The following is a 16,527-nucleotide window of genomic DNA, read 5'->3' on the forward strand; positions in this document are numbered from 1 at the left end:
GAGGGCTACAAGATCATCCGGAGAGACCGCGACAAACAGACTGGAGGAGGTATCGCCATCATCCACAGGAACAGCATCCGCATCTCGACCAACACCGACGACACCCTGACAACCGCCGAACACCTGCACTTCCAGATCTACACCGACCCCAAGACCACCCTCAGGGGCTCCTGATCTACCGACCCCCGGGACCACGCACTCAATTCAGCGAAGACATCGCCGACTTCATCAGCCCGCACGCCCTCCCCTCCGCCGACTACATCCTCCTCGGGGACATCAACTTCCACCTGGAGAACAACAACGACCGCAACACCACCACCCTGCTTGACAACCTCGCCACCCTCGGACTCAAGCAGCTGGTGACCACCCCCACCCCCCTCGCCGGACACACACTCGACGCCGTCTTCTCGTCCAGCAAAGACATCACCTTCAGCCACGCCACTGGACTCCACTGGACGGACCACAGCTGCATCCACTTCACCTTCAGAAGAACCACGGTCCACCACCACCAGCAACAGGCTGCGCGAAGAAGCTGGAACAAGATCACAGCCGACCAACTCGCCGCATCCCGGAGCCAGCACCCTCCCGCCAGCTCAGCGAACCCCAGCCAAGCCGCCGACAACCTCACGAAATGGATCTGCACCTGCGCGGTGGAACTCGCCCCTCTGAGAACCCCGCCCAGCAGACCCGGAAGCAAGAAGGCCCCATGGTTCACCGACGAACTCAAGAGCTCCAAGAAGAACTGCCGTGCCCTCGAAAGCCTGGAGAAGAGACCCAACACCGGACAACATGACCACCCTCAAGCTCGCCACCCGAAAGCACCATCAATTGATCCACGCCACCAAGAAAACAGCATTCAAGGACCGGCTGGACAACAACGCACACAACAGCAAGGAACTCTTCAACATCGTGAGAGAGCTCTCCAACCCCAACGCCGGAATCAACGACATCACCCCGTCGCAAGACCTCTGCAACTCCCTCGCCTCCTACTTCCACAACAAGATCGCTGACATACACAACAGCTTCAGCACACAAACAACGCTCCCCACGACCGCACCAACGCCCCCCACCACCACCCTCAACGCCTGGACACCGATCAACCTCGAAGACACCATCCGCACGATGAACTCCATCCACTCCGGATCTCCAACCGACCCCTGCCCTCACCACGTCTTCAACAAGGCCGACGCTGTCATCGCACCCCACCTGCGGGACATCATCAACACCTCCTTCGACACCGCCACCTTCCCTGAGAGCTGGAAGCACGCCGAACTCAGCGCTCTACTAAAGAAACCAACGGCGGACCCCACCGACCTCAAGAACTACCGCCCCATCTCGCTCCTCCCGTTTCCAGCCAAAGTCATCGAGAAGACCGTCAACAAGCAACTGGCAGCCTTCCTCGAGACAACTGGATCCCTCGACCCATCTCAGTCAGGCTTCCGGGCCAACCACAGCACCGAGACCGCCCTCATCGCTGCCACCGACGACATCCGAACCCTGCTGGACAACGGAGAAACAGCGGCCCTCATCCTCGTGGACCTCTCTGCGGCATTCGACACTGTCTGCCACCGCACCCTAGTGCAGCGCCTCAGCAACGTCGGAATCGAGGAGAAAGCACTGGAATGGATCACCTCCTTCCTCGCCGGAAGGACACAGAGAGTCCGCCTGCCCCCATTCAGATCAGAAGCCATGGAAGTCATCTGCGGCGTTCCTCAAGGCTCCTCGCTCAGCCCCACCCTCTTCAACGTCTACATGAGCCCCCTTGCAGCCATCGCACGCCAACACAACCTGAACATCATCTCCTACGCCGATGACACCCAGCTGATCCTTTCCCTGACCAACGACCCCGCCACCGCCAGAGCCAACCTACACGAAGGGATGAAAGACGTGGCCGAGTGGATGACGACCAGCCGCCTGAAACTGAACACAGACAAGACGGAAGTCCTCATCCTGGGCTCCTCACCCTCCGCCTGGGACGACTCCTGGTGGCCCCCCGCCCTGGGCAACGCACCCAAACCGACAGACCACGCACGCAACCTGGGCTTCATCCTGGACTCCTCCCTCTCCATGACCAGACAAGTCAACGCTCGTCGTGCTTCAACATCCTACGCATGCTACGCAAGATCTTCCGGTGGATCCCCACCGAGACCAGGAAGACGGTCACCCAGGCCCTCGTCACCAGCCGACTGGACTACGGCAACGCCCTCTACGCCGGAACCACTGCCAAGCTCCAGAAGAGACTCCAGCGGATCCAGAACGCCTCGGCGAGACTCATCCTCGACGTCCCCAGACGAAGCCACATCTCCAGACACCTGAGAGACCTGCACTGGCTCCCGATCAACAAAAGAATCACCTTCCGGCTCCTCACCCACGCACACAAAGCCCTACACAACCAAGGCCCGACCTACCGCAACAGCCGCCTCAACTTCTACCCTCCCAAACGTCATCTCCGCTCGACCAATCATGCCCTCGCAGCCGTCCCCCGCATCCGCAGAGCGACAACAGGAGGAAGGTCCTTCTCCCACCTGGCCGCCAAGACTTGGAACTCCCTCCCTCCCGACCTACGCCTGACCCAAGACCACCTCTCCTTCAGGAAGAAGCTCAAGACCTGGCTGTTCGAGCAGTAGCGGACCCCCCCCCCCCCCAAAGCGCCTTGAGACCCTCCGGGTGAGTAGTGCGCGGTATAAATGCCTATGATTGATTGATTGAACAATAAACTTGGCTAATCCATGCCACCCTGCTCGCCAACTGCTCCTGCAACTGCTTCAAAGTGCCAACCATACATATTCCGCGCCCCCCCCCCCCGGCATACCCGTTCCAAAACAAAGCCACCCTGAAGAAAAAAAATGGGGGCCGTACCATAACCAAGCCCTAAAAACGGATAACTAAAGTGTGGGCAGGAGGGAAAAACGCACTATCCTCTCTACCGGTCAACTTGAACCACTACAAAATGGAGGCTTGGAGAACAAAATGGCTGTATATATTGACTAGGCTATATCATTACCCAAAAATAGCTCACATTTCTGAGCAGTCCCATGGACTGCTCCATTCCCCAAAATATGCCGGGGGGCAGATCTTCCTACGGGAAACTGCCCTCCCCCCCTCCCCAAGACCACATTGGGGAATATGAGGAGTAGCACAAACTACTGCCATACAAAACTAAAACCTCACTATACATTATGTTACCAATATTACACTACCCCCAACCCTGAAAGTCCCTCCCCCCACACAACTTAAACCTGCAATTCTCTACCTCCTCCTGGGCTGATCTTCAGCAATTGAGGCCTTTAACCGTCTCTAAATTTTTACAGCAACTATTAAATTTTAACTACCTTAACTTCCTAATGAACCATAAACCTCCTGGCTTGTCCAGGCATGAACCTGCAATTCTCCCCCGCTCGTCTACGCCAAGCTTCAGAATTTGGGGCCTTTAAACTCCCTCTACCCGTTCCCTTTCAGCCTGGATTGCCGCTGTCAACAACAATAAACTTGGCTTAACTGTGCCAACCTGTCTGCCAATCGTTACATTGAAAAAGGCCCTGACCAACTTTCCTCTCAACCAGCCACTGTATGCCACTATGAAATGATGGCTGGGAGAGCAAAATGGCCGTATATATAGCCTGGGCTATATCATAGCCCAAAAATATCCCAAATATCGGAGCAGTCGAAATGGACTGCTCCATGCCCCCAAATATCCTGGGGGCAGACACCCCAAACGTTTTTGCAAGAGAGAGCTGTTTATGTCTTGGCAAATGATTGTCTTTTATTGTAACGTGTTCAATATTCTGCACTTTTATGTTTTAGCAAATTATTGTATTTCACTTTCACATGCTGGCATGTATTCTTCCCTCATATGTCATGCAAATGATTTACTATTCCTGTCACATGCGGTCATGTATTCTGCTCTTTTATGTCGTGCAAATGATTGTCTTTCACTGTCGTGTGCTGGTATGTATTCTGCTCTTTTATGTTGTGCAAATTATTGTCTTTCACTTTTGCATACTGGCATGTATTCTGCAGTTTTATGTCTTGCAAATGATTGTCCTTCACTGTTGATTGCTGGTGTGTATTCTGCTCTTTTATGTTGTGGAAGTGATTGTCTTTCACTGTCACATGCAGGTATGTATTCTGCACTCTTGTGCCGTGCTAACGATTTTCTATTCCTGACACATGCTAGTATTCTGCTCTTTTATGTCAAGTAAATGATTGCCTTTCACTGTCACATGCCGGCACCTATTCTACACTCTTAGGTCGTGCAACTGATTGTCTTTCACTGTCATGCCAGCTCGAATTCTGCTCTTTTATTTCTTGCTAATGATTGTCTTTCACTGTAACATGCATGCATGTATTCTGCACTCTTATGTCGTGCAAATGGTTGTCTTTCACTGTCATGCCGGCACAAATTCTGCTCTTTTATTTCTTGCAAATGATTGTCTTTCACTGTCACACGCTGGCATGTATTCTGCACTCTTATGTCGTGCAAATGATTGTCTTTCACGGTCACATGCTGATATGTCATCTGCGCGTTTATTTCTGGGATTTTTGTTTTTTATACTTTTACATGCTGACATCTGTTCTGCCGATTTATCTATGCTTATGAGTGTCTCATCCATGCTGGCAACCCTTCTGCTGATTTATCTCCGTTCTTTCGGTTCGGTGCACCGTCACACGGTGCCAGGTATTTTGCATCGCTGTATCTAGGCTTTGGGCATCTTATGCTGTCACACGCTGCTATGTATTTTGTAGCTTAAGCTCTTGGGCTTTGCGTGTTGTATGCAGTTACTGCTGTCTGGTATTATGATTTACCTCTGGGCTTTGCAAGCATTACACTGTCAGTGGTTACCGGTCATTCTGCAGCTTTGACACTGATCCTTTTACCTCTGCCTTATGCTTTCACATTGTGCACTGTATTCTTCAGTTTTATATCTGGGTGTTGAATAAATGCCTGGATGTTCTGTATATGAATAGCTAGAACTGTGGGTGTTTTATAGTGCTGTCTGGTATTATGATTTACCTCCTGGCTTTGGAAGCATTACACTGTCAGTGGTTGCTGGTCACTCTGCAGCTTTGTCTCTGCGCCGGTGCCCTCTGTCACCGCCTCTGCCTTACACTGTCACATTATACACTGTATTCTGCAGCTTTATGTCTGGGTATTGGCTATCTTGTACTATCGCACACTGCTAGGATGTTCTGTAGATGTATATCTGCATATTTGGGTGATTTATTCTGTCGGAAGCTGGCATATATTCTGGCCCTTTATTTCTCGGCATTTGCCTGTTTTATATGGGCACCAGGTGCCAGGTTCATAGGGGCCATGTTTGTACAGATAGGGGCCATGTTTGTACAGATAGGGGCCTTGTTTGTACATATAGGGGCCTTGTTTGTACAGATAGGGGCCTTGTTTGTACAGATAGGGGCCTTGTTTGTACAGATAGGGGCCTTGTTTGTACAGATAGGGGCCATGTTTGTACAGATAGGGGCCATGTTTGTACAGATAGGGGCCTTGTTTGTACAGATAGGGGCCTTGCTTGTACAGATAGGGGCCTTGCTTGTACAGATAGGGGCCTTGCTTGTACAGATAGGGGCCTTGCTTGTACAGATAGGGGCCTTGCTTGTACAGATAGGGGCCTTGCTTGTACAGATAGGGGCCTTGCTTGTACAGATAGGGGCCTTGCTTGTACAGATAGGGGCCTTGCTTGTACAGATAGGGGCCTTGCTTGTACAGATAGGGGCCTTGCTTGTACAGATAGGGGCCTTGTTTGTACAGATAGGGGCCTTGGTTGTACAGATAGGGGTCTTGGTTGCCCTGCACTGCCACCTAGGGCCATCTTCATCTGTGGGTTTTCCGGTTCTTTAGGCTGTCACTTGGCGCCAGGTGTTCTGTAGAGTTATTTCAGATATTTTTGGTAGCGGGTGCCCTGGATTTTAAGATGGCCTCCAGCGTTGCATGCTGCCAAGGTCTCCTGAGCCACATTAAACATTTGCACCACACCTCAAAATCAGCACGATGCCCGATGCCCGATGTTTAATTGCTGTTGTGTCTCCAGTGCCCGAGGGAGTTTACTCCTTCAATGTGGACAGAGCATTTTTACTTCATCCCGCCGCTCTACCAGATTAATGTAATATGCTCCTAGCTGTTCTACACATTTTTTTCTGGACTGTACCTTCAAAGTCTGAAAGTAGCGCCTTATTTGTTGTCTTTCTTTTCACAATGCATGAAAGAAAGATTTTCTCCTCAATTAAGTTCACATTGCATTGTGTACAAATTCTATTTTGATTCTGATCCCAGGTCTGTTTTTCTATACCTGTATCCATCCCCCATGTTCGCACGTCAAGATTATGGTTAGGATTTGCATGTATTCTGGTTTTCCAGGCCTATCTGTGTCTGCCTGTTTTTATCGCTCTTCGGTACATGTTCACCATGTTTGTAGTGATTATTTGCTTTCAGTCGTTTGTGACTGAGTACTTGGGCAGTCAGTGGTTAATGGGCAGCTCTCTCTGGTGAGTAACTGTTCTTTATCCCTAATATCCCACGGACCTGAGTACCAACTTTCTGCTTATTGTGTGCAAACTGGTCTTTGAAAGTATAATTAAAATTATGTAGTCCACAAAATTGGTACTTTTCTAGGGTTGACATGCAACTAAAAAAAAGTTATTTTAAGTGATTAGTAATGAAATTCACTCAGCAAGAGTTATATTTGTGGATCACATTAGTCTATGCATCGCCATGACAGTGAGTTTTTAATTCTCTCGGGAATGGGTGAATTGAATTCTCAGCAAACCTTGTATCCCATTCATTACTAAATGGAAGAAAGGGGCCAGAACTGGATAACAAACAATGTATCAAACCGTCTGGCAGTGAGAACATTCATCTTTCTGCTCTTTACTTCGGTTCTGGATTTCAAATATCCGGCACATGTGGGATTTCGTTTCAGAAGATTATGAGATTGGTAATCAGACCACAACTACACGTGCTCTACCCCGAAAATAAATGAATTTTTTTATTGAAATCATTTGGTGCAGCTCAACAAATGTAAAATAATAGATGAACGAGTGAAGGAGACAGTCTCTCAACTTGCATCTTCAAACAGGCATTGGCAAAGTCACTAGGTCTTGCCTTTTGTTTGCCTATGCAACCTATTGGCTTCTTGGGAAAAAGAAATGGTTTTTGCCGAGGTTAAGTAGAATCCTTCGAAAAGGAAAAAAAGAGCAATGATGTATTGTAATTGCATTTTTATAGTACTTACTACCCCTGACGAGGCGTCAAAGTGCCGTTTCGCCGAGTAGCACAATACTCCCAACTCATAAAGGATTAGTGGTGAATTAGTAAAGTGAAAATATGAAAGTAACTTGAGCGCTGGATAGGTTAGTCAGTTATTTGGATTGAGAAGGATAGTGGAGGGACAGAAGAGAGAAAAATTTTTGCATTTATATCGCGCTTGCTACTCTTGATGGGGTGTTGAAGCTCTTTTTCGGCGAGTAGCATGCTACTCCGGAACCCATAAAGGATTAGTGGTGAATTAGTATAGTGAAAATATGAAAGTAATTTGAGTGGTGGACATGTTAGTCAGTTATATAGATTAAGATTAAATGTCTAAATTGTAGAAGGAATTTGAAAAAAAGAGCAAGGAGGAAATATGTGAACTCAAGTTAGAACAAGAAACCAGAAACAACAATGAGATTCTAGAAACTGTCGTGGAGAAGGTCGGCAAGGAGAAAGATTATAAAATAGGGAGTATACATTCATATGCTCAAAAGTTTGATGAGATCAGCCAAAAAAGTAAACATTTTCATATGCTTTGTATTGTGCATGCATTCATGCATTATAATGCATGAATACATATATGTCAAGTCTCTAAAGCCACTATGTATGGCATGATGCAGCCACAATTTCGTATTTTCTTTATTTACCGACACCAGCCCTGGTGCAGTAAATAAGAAGATAATTTAAACATGCTTGAAAGTGCATTTTGGAAAAGGAACACCCCAACAGGAAATTCCAGCTGCCAGGCACAACCAAAAACGTGTTTAACCTTTTTTTTTTAAGTATTGCAATGGAGGAGCAGGTAATGATTGTGACAGGAGAGGCAGGGAAGCATTGTTGAAGCGAATGGGGGATAAGTTAACATTGGGGCAGCAACAGAGAGTGGGGTTTTGAGAAAGCAACTAGTCTGGAAAAACAATGGAAAAGAGCTTGATGGGGACAGATTACAGCAACAAGGGGCATGTGGGGCAGGTATTTGAGACATACAAGGGAGATAGCAATAAAACACATATATTCCAGGGGAGCCCAGAAAGAAAAAGAAAACATTTAGTTCTCTGAATGTGAAGAGGGGAAGAATACAAGTTATCCAATCAAAAGGAAGACATAAAGCTAGGCTCTGGTAGCACATGAAGAGGAATAAAAGCCATTGAATTAAAAAGCATGTACATGAGATTGATGAGAAAGTCAACCAATGGTAGGTTGTGGGCCGATCCGAAGCTCACTAAAACTATTGGTATTGGCCAACATCTGTCTTTGATAACCGACAGCTAAAAGCTGTCCGCCGGCGAGATCTCAAAAATAGTTTGTCCAGCAGCTGCAGTTATTAAACAGTGATAAGTGCACACATCCTCGGTAGCTGGAAGAAAACAATAAAGCCATCCTTTGAATGAGTAAAAAAAGCAGCAAGGGCCACGCAGAGGAAATGTGACTCCTCTGCAGAGGGAGTGCTACAGCCACACTGTCCAGGGTTATAATAGGAACGAGAAATAGACTGGCAGGATTATTTTTGGTGCAGAGAGGTATTCAACAGCTACAACCTGGCCTGCCATGGCCATTTCACATGACATGGGGCACACACTATAAAGAGTGGCATGCGCTGGGAGCAGGGGCACACTGTAATTTATGTGACAGAGAAACTTGTAACAATGTCTCTGAACCTGCACATTTTAGAAGGATTACTCTAAAAGTTTTGAGTTCAGCACAACCAGCCAACTCAATGAAGGGCCTCAGATGAAATGGGGCAGTCAATATGTCCATCTCCCACTAGTGCAGTTATCCCACCAGTTAAATGTGTAGTACAAATCTCTTCAATACGACGCTTCTTGTCCACTACTGGCCATGGGCCCAGGTATGCTCTACTAGGCTGTATATTGGGTGGAGGGGGCATGTTGACAGGGAAGGGTCTCAGTAGCAGGTGGAATTCTTTTGTGTGTTCAGCACATCCTTTATGATGCAGATAATATTGGCCCTCTGAGAAGTCCAGAGGAGCTGGATAGCAGATCCTTGTGATTTTTGTTAATGCACTCTCTGCCATCTTCCTTATAGGTCCTTTCTGGACCCTGCACTTATCCTACAGGCCTGGTCACATCAGGACAGTTCACCTTCCTGTCTTGTAAGCATGGAACAACATTAGGAGTTCTCTTTGTCCTTAGGCATCTTTCCATCTTTGTGGCTGTCAGCCACACAGTTTGCCCTGATACATCATCCTCCTCTTATCTGAGGATGCCGATCTTCAGAGTTAAGTCAAGTTGAATATGAGATACTGGTTGCAGATAGTTAGTAAAACTATGTAAACAATGGTAAGGGTAACTCAGTAAGCACTGGGAGAAAATCAACAAAACAATTACACCACACAGTTAGAAATTTTAGCGCTCCTCTTCCTGTGGTCTGCCATCTAGGCCACAAGAGATCCAAACATATGAAGGTTAGTGGAAGGAGCGTTGTGTTCACAAAAAAACTTCAGTCCAGTACTGTAGTCCAAAGTTTTCTTATTCAAAAATTAATCCAACATCAGATCAATTTCCAACAAAGCAAGTGTCCAATCAAATGTACATTCCGAAACAAAATTCCATCCGAATCAATGCTTCTTGATCCACAAAGATATAACAATTTAGAACAGCCTGCGCGTTTCGTCCAGTGTGGACATCATCAGGGCTGTAAAATAATAAAAACAGACACAATCAGAATACCCGCTAGGTGGTACACAACTGGTAAAGTACCAATACATAATAGATTAACATTACTTTTATCCGAATGATAACCATTTCCAATATTCACAAAAAAACATGCCAAAAGCTGACACAAATAGCTAAAGGCTCTTGATTACCTGCCTATATTCCATTCTAATGATGACACTGTGAATACTGTTACACATATTGTTCTTGATCACAAAAAATGGACCCACCTAAATTCAGTGTAAATCACACTATTAGACTCCAGAGCCTACAGCAAAATTAAATGACATAAGGTGTGATTGAAGTAACATACCTCACAATACATTCCTGCTCAATGGTGCGGTGGCCTGTGTCTTGTATATGTACCCAGGATGTCTATTCTTCACCACAATCCCCAAAAATTGACAGTATTTTTCCTGGCTGAATCTTCTAGACCATAAGGAATGCAACAAAAACTGATGCAATGTGTGAGTACAGTTACACACAATGAAAAAAATACAATAAGTTCTCTATTTAGGACAAACTGTCCAGTCTCTATGTTTATCTAATGTTCTTAGTTTAAATTGATGTCGAATAGTAACAGTTTGAAAGGATTACAAGATCCTCATTGGATGAGGGGGCTTGCGGACGGAGGAGTGCACCTCTTGTCCATGAATTAGGCAAGAGGAAGCGTCATTATGATTGGCGGATGAGGGATATTTAAATGGCGGTACGGGTGTTTAGCGGTGAACAGTGGATGTATACCGACCCATTGTCGCCGGCCTGGGACTCGATGGACGTTACTAGACTTGGCAAGTTGAGACTTCAGGAAATAGAGACTTAGGTTAAGTTAGTTTGCCTCTAAGACTAGGTACTTAGTTTGTTATTCTTTAATTCAACAGAGTTTGAACATTAGTAATAAGAATATGCTAGAATACTCAGGCCAGAACCGAACTGGACGTCTTGGATGATAGGTGAGCCTTATAATTATTATTATGTTTGTGTACTTACTTAGAGCATGGTCGAGTCAGTCCTATCACTAGATAGCTAGGGAGATTGTAATCCTTTCAAACTGTGAAAAGTTGTTGGAGGTTTGCTTCTGAACAGGATAATAGAGTTACTATTCGACATCAATTTAAACTAAGAACATTAGATAAACATAGAGACTGGACAGTTTGTCCTAAATAGAGACCTTATTATATTGTTTTCATTGTGTGTAACTGTACTCACACATTGCATCCGTTTTTGTCGCATTCCTTATGGTCTAAAAGATTCAGCCAGGAAAAGTACTGACAATTTTTGGGGATCATGGTGAAGAATAGACATCCTGGGTACATATACAAGACACAGGCCACCACACCATTGAGATGGAATGTATTGTGAGGTATGTTACTTCAATCACACCTTATGTCATTTAATTTTGCTGTAGGCTCTGAAGTCTAATATTGTGATTTACACTGAATTTAGGTGGGTCCGTTTTTTGTGATCAAGAACAATATGTGTAACGGTGTTCACAGTGTCATCATTAGAATGGAATATAGGCAGGTTAATCAAGAGCGTATAGCTATTTGTGTCAGCTTTTGACATGTTTTTTTGTGAATGTAGGAAATGGTTATCATTTGGATAAAAGTAATGTTAATCTATTATGTATTGGTACTTTACCAGTTGTGTACCACCTAGCGGGTATTCTGATTGTGTCTGTTTTTATTATTTTACAGCCCTGATGATGTCCACACTGGACGAAATGCGTAGGCTGTTCTAAGTTGTTATATCTTTGTGGATCAAGAAGCATTGATTCGGATGGAATTTTGTTTCGGAATGTTCAATTGTAGATGGTTAGTGCTTATCTAAACATGAGGCAGAGGATGGAAGTCCAGAATTTTTGCTACTTTCGAATCCAAATGACCCCATCAAGCAGCCCATCGAACATGTTTGCATGCAGTTTTTCATGCTTTCCATACAGAAAGGAGAGGGGAAGCAATGAATGATAAAGGCATCCCAGACCGGGCGTCCACAGTAGGGTAACACTGTTGCTGGACAATTCAAGACCTGAGCTGTACAGGCTCAGGGTAGATAGCTGGGCTTAATGTGTATTGTTCCAGTCCAGAAACTAGACTGGGGAGACTGCTTTATGGTCTCTGAGGTGCAAATCCCAGGGGTTGTCACAACAACGGTGAAGCCCGAAGACATTGTTCCTACTATGGGGAACATTCTATCCGAACTGCAGAAAGTGAGTGCTCAGAGAGGTCATAATTCCTACAGCACGGTTTCTATTTATCTATGTTGTAATGATAACAAACATCAGGTAAGTTTCTTTATGATTTATTCAATCATAAGCTAGACTACCAAGCGGAGGCACAACATTACATGAATGTCAAAAGGCAACTATCAAATAGCAGAACCTTACAGTAGAACAGAACATTGCCATAGAACTTTCTCAGTACAGGATTCTCATCTCGTGGCTGTGCAACAAGCACAGGGAAATACAACTAGAATACTACATAGGTTTAGGGAAATACAACTAGACTACTAGATAGGTTTTCCCTTTAAAAATAAAAAAAAGAAAGAAAGAAGGAAAGAAAGAAAGAAAATAATAAAGAAAAAGAGAACAAACAAGAATAAGATTAAACTTTGTAACGAAGACAAATTTTGGATTGCCGAAGGCTACGCCTCATGACAAATTGTCCCGTACAATCTTCACCACTTTTATCAGTATTTCTATCAAATGAATGATCTGTCTGAAATTTTTTTATTAAACGATTCTTGTTCCACCATTGTCCATTGATCAATTTGACAGAATTTCCTCTAACCTCAGAGACTTTGATAGGGGAACTGAATTTCGAAAATCCCTTCTTTACATGTGTAGGTGCCTTGATGGAAACATAATCACCAGGAAATATGTCCACAACTACAACAGACTTCTTGGAATCAAAATAAGTTTTTTGTTTATTCTGCACACGTTCTACTCGATCTCTTACCACCTCATCATTCCACTGTTTCCCTTTTATCCACTTATTCATCCAACCTGGACAAGACATGGTGGAAGCTCTACGACCTCGTAAAGGCTCAAAAGATGAGACACCTGTAGTTGAGTGAGGAGTAGTTCGATAAAACCACAACATGCTCCTCACAGAACTACTCGCAACACATTTATTAGACAGAGCCCATTGTATACACTCCCCCAGAACCTTGTTGATACGTTCAACTAAACCGTTGGTTTGAGGATGATACAAAGCACTTTTGAGATGTTTAATGGCACACTTACACAGATAATCTTCAACCTCAGATGCAACAAACTGTGTTCCATTATCCGTCACCAAAAATTCCGGGAAACCTTCCTTCAAAAACGCATCACTAAGAAATTCCACAACTGTTCTGGCAGACACTTCTCTAACAAACTGGCCATTTAGAATAATAGTCCATGAGGACCAAAGCAAATTTAGACGAGGAATACAGAGCATGAAAAGGACCCAAAATGTCCAATCCCAATTGATTCCAAGGTCCCGAAGGCAACTGAATGGGTGACATAGGTGGAGTACGTAACTTTGCTAACTTATCACAACTTGAGCAAATTACACATGAACTGATAAAGTCATCAATTTCTCTGTCCATAGATTGCCACCAAAATAAAAGTCGTGCTCTTTTTTTTGTTAAAGTAGCGCCCAGATGTCCCTCATGTGCACACTCTACAAATTAGGCTCTCAAAGTCAAAGGATGAACAAGCCTATCTCCTCTCAGCACTAAACCACCATAAATGGTAAGCTCATCTGCTACTTGGAGATACGTCTTAAAATAAAAACTCAGATTCCTTTCTTTAGGCCAACCTTCCTTAATAAATTTCATGACCTTACAAAGAGAAACATCATTCAAAAGAGCACTTCTCCATTCAACTCACACAACTGAGGAAGAACAACAGCAGCAACCAGAAACTCTTCTTTGTCATCCTCCTCAACATTTAATTTTTCCTCAACAATGTCAGAAGATCGAGACAAACAATCCGCACACCCATTTTTGCTCCCTGGAATATATTCAGCAGTAAAATCAAATTGCAACAATTTCGAAGATAGACGTGCAATTCTAGGTGTGAAATTTCTCACGTTCCTCCGACTGAGTATAAAGATCAAAGGTTTATGATCTGTCTTTAGACAGAATTTCTTTCCCCAAAGAAAATTCCTGAACTTTATGATGGCCCACCAACACGCCAATGGTTCCTTTTCTATAACTGAGTACTTCATCTCAGCTGGTGATAAGACTCTGGATGCAAACCCAATAGTTTGGAATTCCCCTTTGTTTTGCTGAGAGTGGACCGCACCTAATCTCACATTGCTTGCATCGACCGTGAGGGTGCACATAAGAGAGGGATCATAATTTTGTAAAATTGTAGGAGAACTGAGTTGTTTTTTCACCCAATCAAACACATCTTGACATTCTTTGCTCCACACAAATTCAACTCCCTTCATAAGCATGCATGATAATGGTCTTAATCTACTAGCAAAATTTTGAATGAACCTTGAATAAAATTCACATAGACCAAGGAACGATTTGAGGGTGCTTTTGTCAGAAGGAGCCCTAGCTTAACAATGGAATCAACAAGACTGGATTTTGGAAGAATACCTTTATCATTGACCAAATTACCTAAATAGTCTACTTCATTTGTAGCAAAGACACACTTGTCTCTGCGAAGGACTACTCAATTGTTTTGAAATCTTGAAAAGACTTCCTTCAATATAACATCGTGTGCAGGTCTATCAGGTGCAAAAATAAGAACATCGTCCTGGAACACAGACAGACCATCAATCCCCTTCAACATATTTGACATGAGACGTTGGAAAATGGATGCCGCTGAGGCTAGCCCAAACTGCATATGCACATATTGGAAAGTACCAAATGGTGATACAAACGCAGTGAAAGGTCTAGATTCAGACACTAATTCTACCCGGTGATATGCAGATGCCAAATCCAGTTTGGTGAAAACTTTAGCATCTTTAAAATTTGTTAGTAACTCATTTATGTTTGGAAGGGGATGGGAATCCATCCATATTTCCTTATTAAGGCAACGAAGGTCAACACAAACCCTTAATTCTCCATTCTGTTTTCTAGCTACAGCTAATGGAGACAACCAAAGGGATGACTCCACTGGTTCAATCATACCTTTAGATGATAAGGAATCAAGTTATTTTTCAAGGTCCTGTCTTATACTAAAAGGAACACTCCTAAGTGTATGTTTTACCGGACAGGTACCTTCTTTTATGATGATCTTATGTTGAAAATTCTTTATCTTGCCCAACTCACCTGAGAACACATGAGGATAATCATTAATTAGACTTTCAAGATCAGGACTTTCTCTTATGGCAAGCACTTGTTCTTTAGCACCAGGCTTTAACACCATCCCAAATAGGCATTGGTGAAACCAGCCTAAAATGTTCAATCCTTTCTGGGCCACATATATCTTACCTAAAATTTTCCTTCCTTTGAACTCTAAAATTTCCTCAATATACCCAGAAAGATTAATCTCATGTCCCTCATAAGAGACAGATTTCCGGTCTGGAGGAATGAGAATTCTATTGGGCCATTTTCGGTTGATAAAGTTCCAATGTAATCATGGAGATGCGTGCTCCGGAATCAACCAAGAGATTCAACACACGATCCCCTGCTTGAATCTCTACATAGGGATCAACACACAAATCTGGGTCTCCTGTAATAACACCCTTATCCTGAACTACAACTACCATGTTACTAAGATCTTTGATGATAGACTCATCATCCTCTCCTAATGTGTCCTCATCAATTACACATTTCACTGGAACAGGCTTTGAGTTAAATTTGTTTTTACCCGTTTGACATACTTTTGCAAAATGGCCTACTTTGTTACAAATTTTACATGTCACAAACTTAGCTGGACATTTTCCCCCTGGACCATGTGGTCTATAACCACACCTGAAACAAATGTTAGTCTTGGAAAAGAATGAATTCTGTCTTTCATACGATTGGTGTCCATCATGTATCTTGTTGTGATATACTTTTGTATCCTTAACTTTTACAGCAGTAACTGCTTCACTTTTTTTGTCATCCAGTTCTTTTACAGAAATTTGAGATGTCTCGATGCTTTTTGCCACTCTAATTGTTTCTTCTAAACTTGGATTCCCCATCAACAGTAATTTTTGTTTGATACTTTTATCTGAGCAATGTGATATGAATTGGTCCCGAATAAGTTGCTCTGTAAAATTCTCAAACTGACTGTCTGATACAAGGCTTCTTAATGCTGTTATGTAGTTGTCAACATCTTCGCCGGTATTTTGCGTCCGCAAAAAAAACGTATGTCGAAGTACAACTAAACTGGGTTGTGTATCAAACCTTGTCTGTAAGTTTCTTGATACTCATCAAGAGGATCACTGCCATCTACTTGAACTGGATTGGGAAGGTGTTTTAATATTTCTCTGCATTCATAACCTAAAGAATGCATTAGGATATACTTCTTACATTCAGCACGAAATTTCATGGCACCAATAGCTCCCAGGTATGTTTCAAAACCATCAAACCACTTTCTCCATTTGATGGGTGGATCTCCTGGTGTTTCTAAAAATGGTGTGGGTGGAGAAACAGCTTGCA

The sequence above is a fragment of the Lissotriton helveticus genome, chromosome 5_1 (assembly GCF_964261635.1).
Source record: "Lissotriton helveticus chromosome 5_1, aLisHel1.1, whole genome shotgun sequence".
Classification (NCBI taxonomy): domain Eukaryota; kingdom Metazoa; phylum Chordata; class Amphibia; order Caudata; family Salamandridae; genus Lissotriton; species Lissotriton helveticus.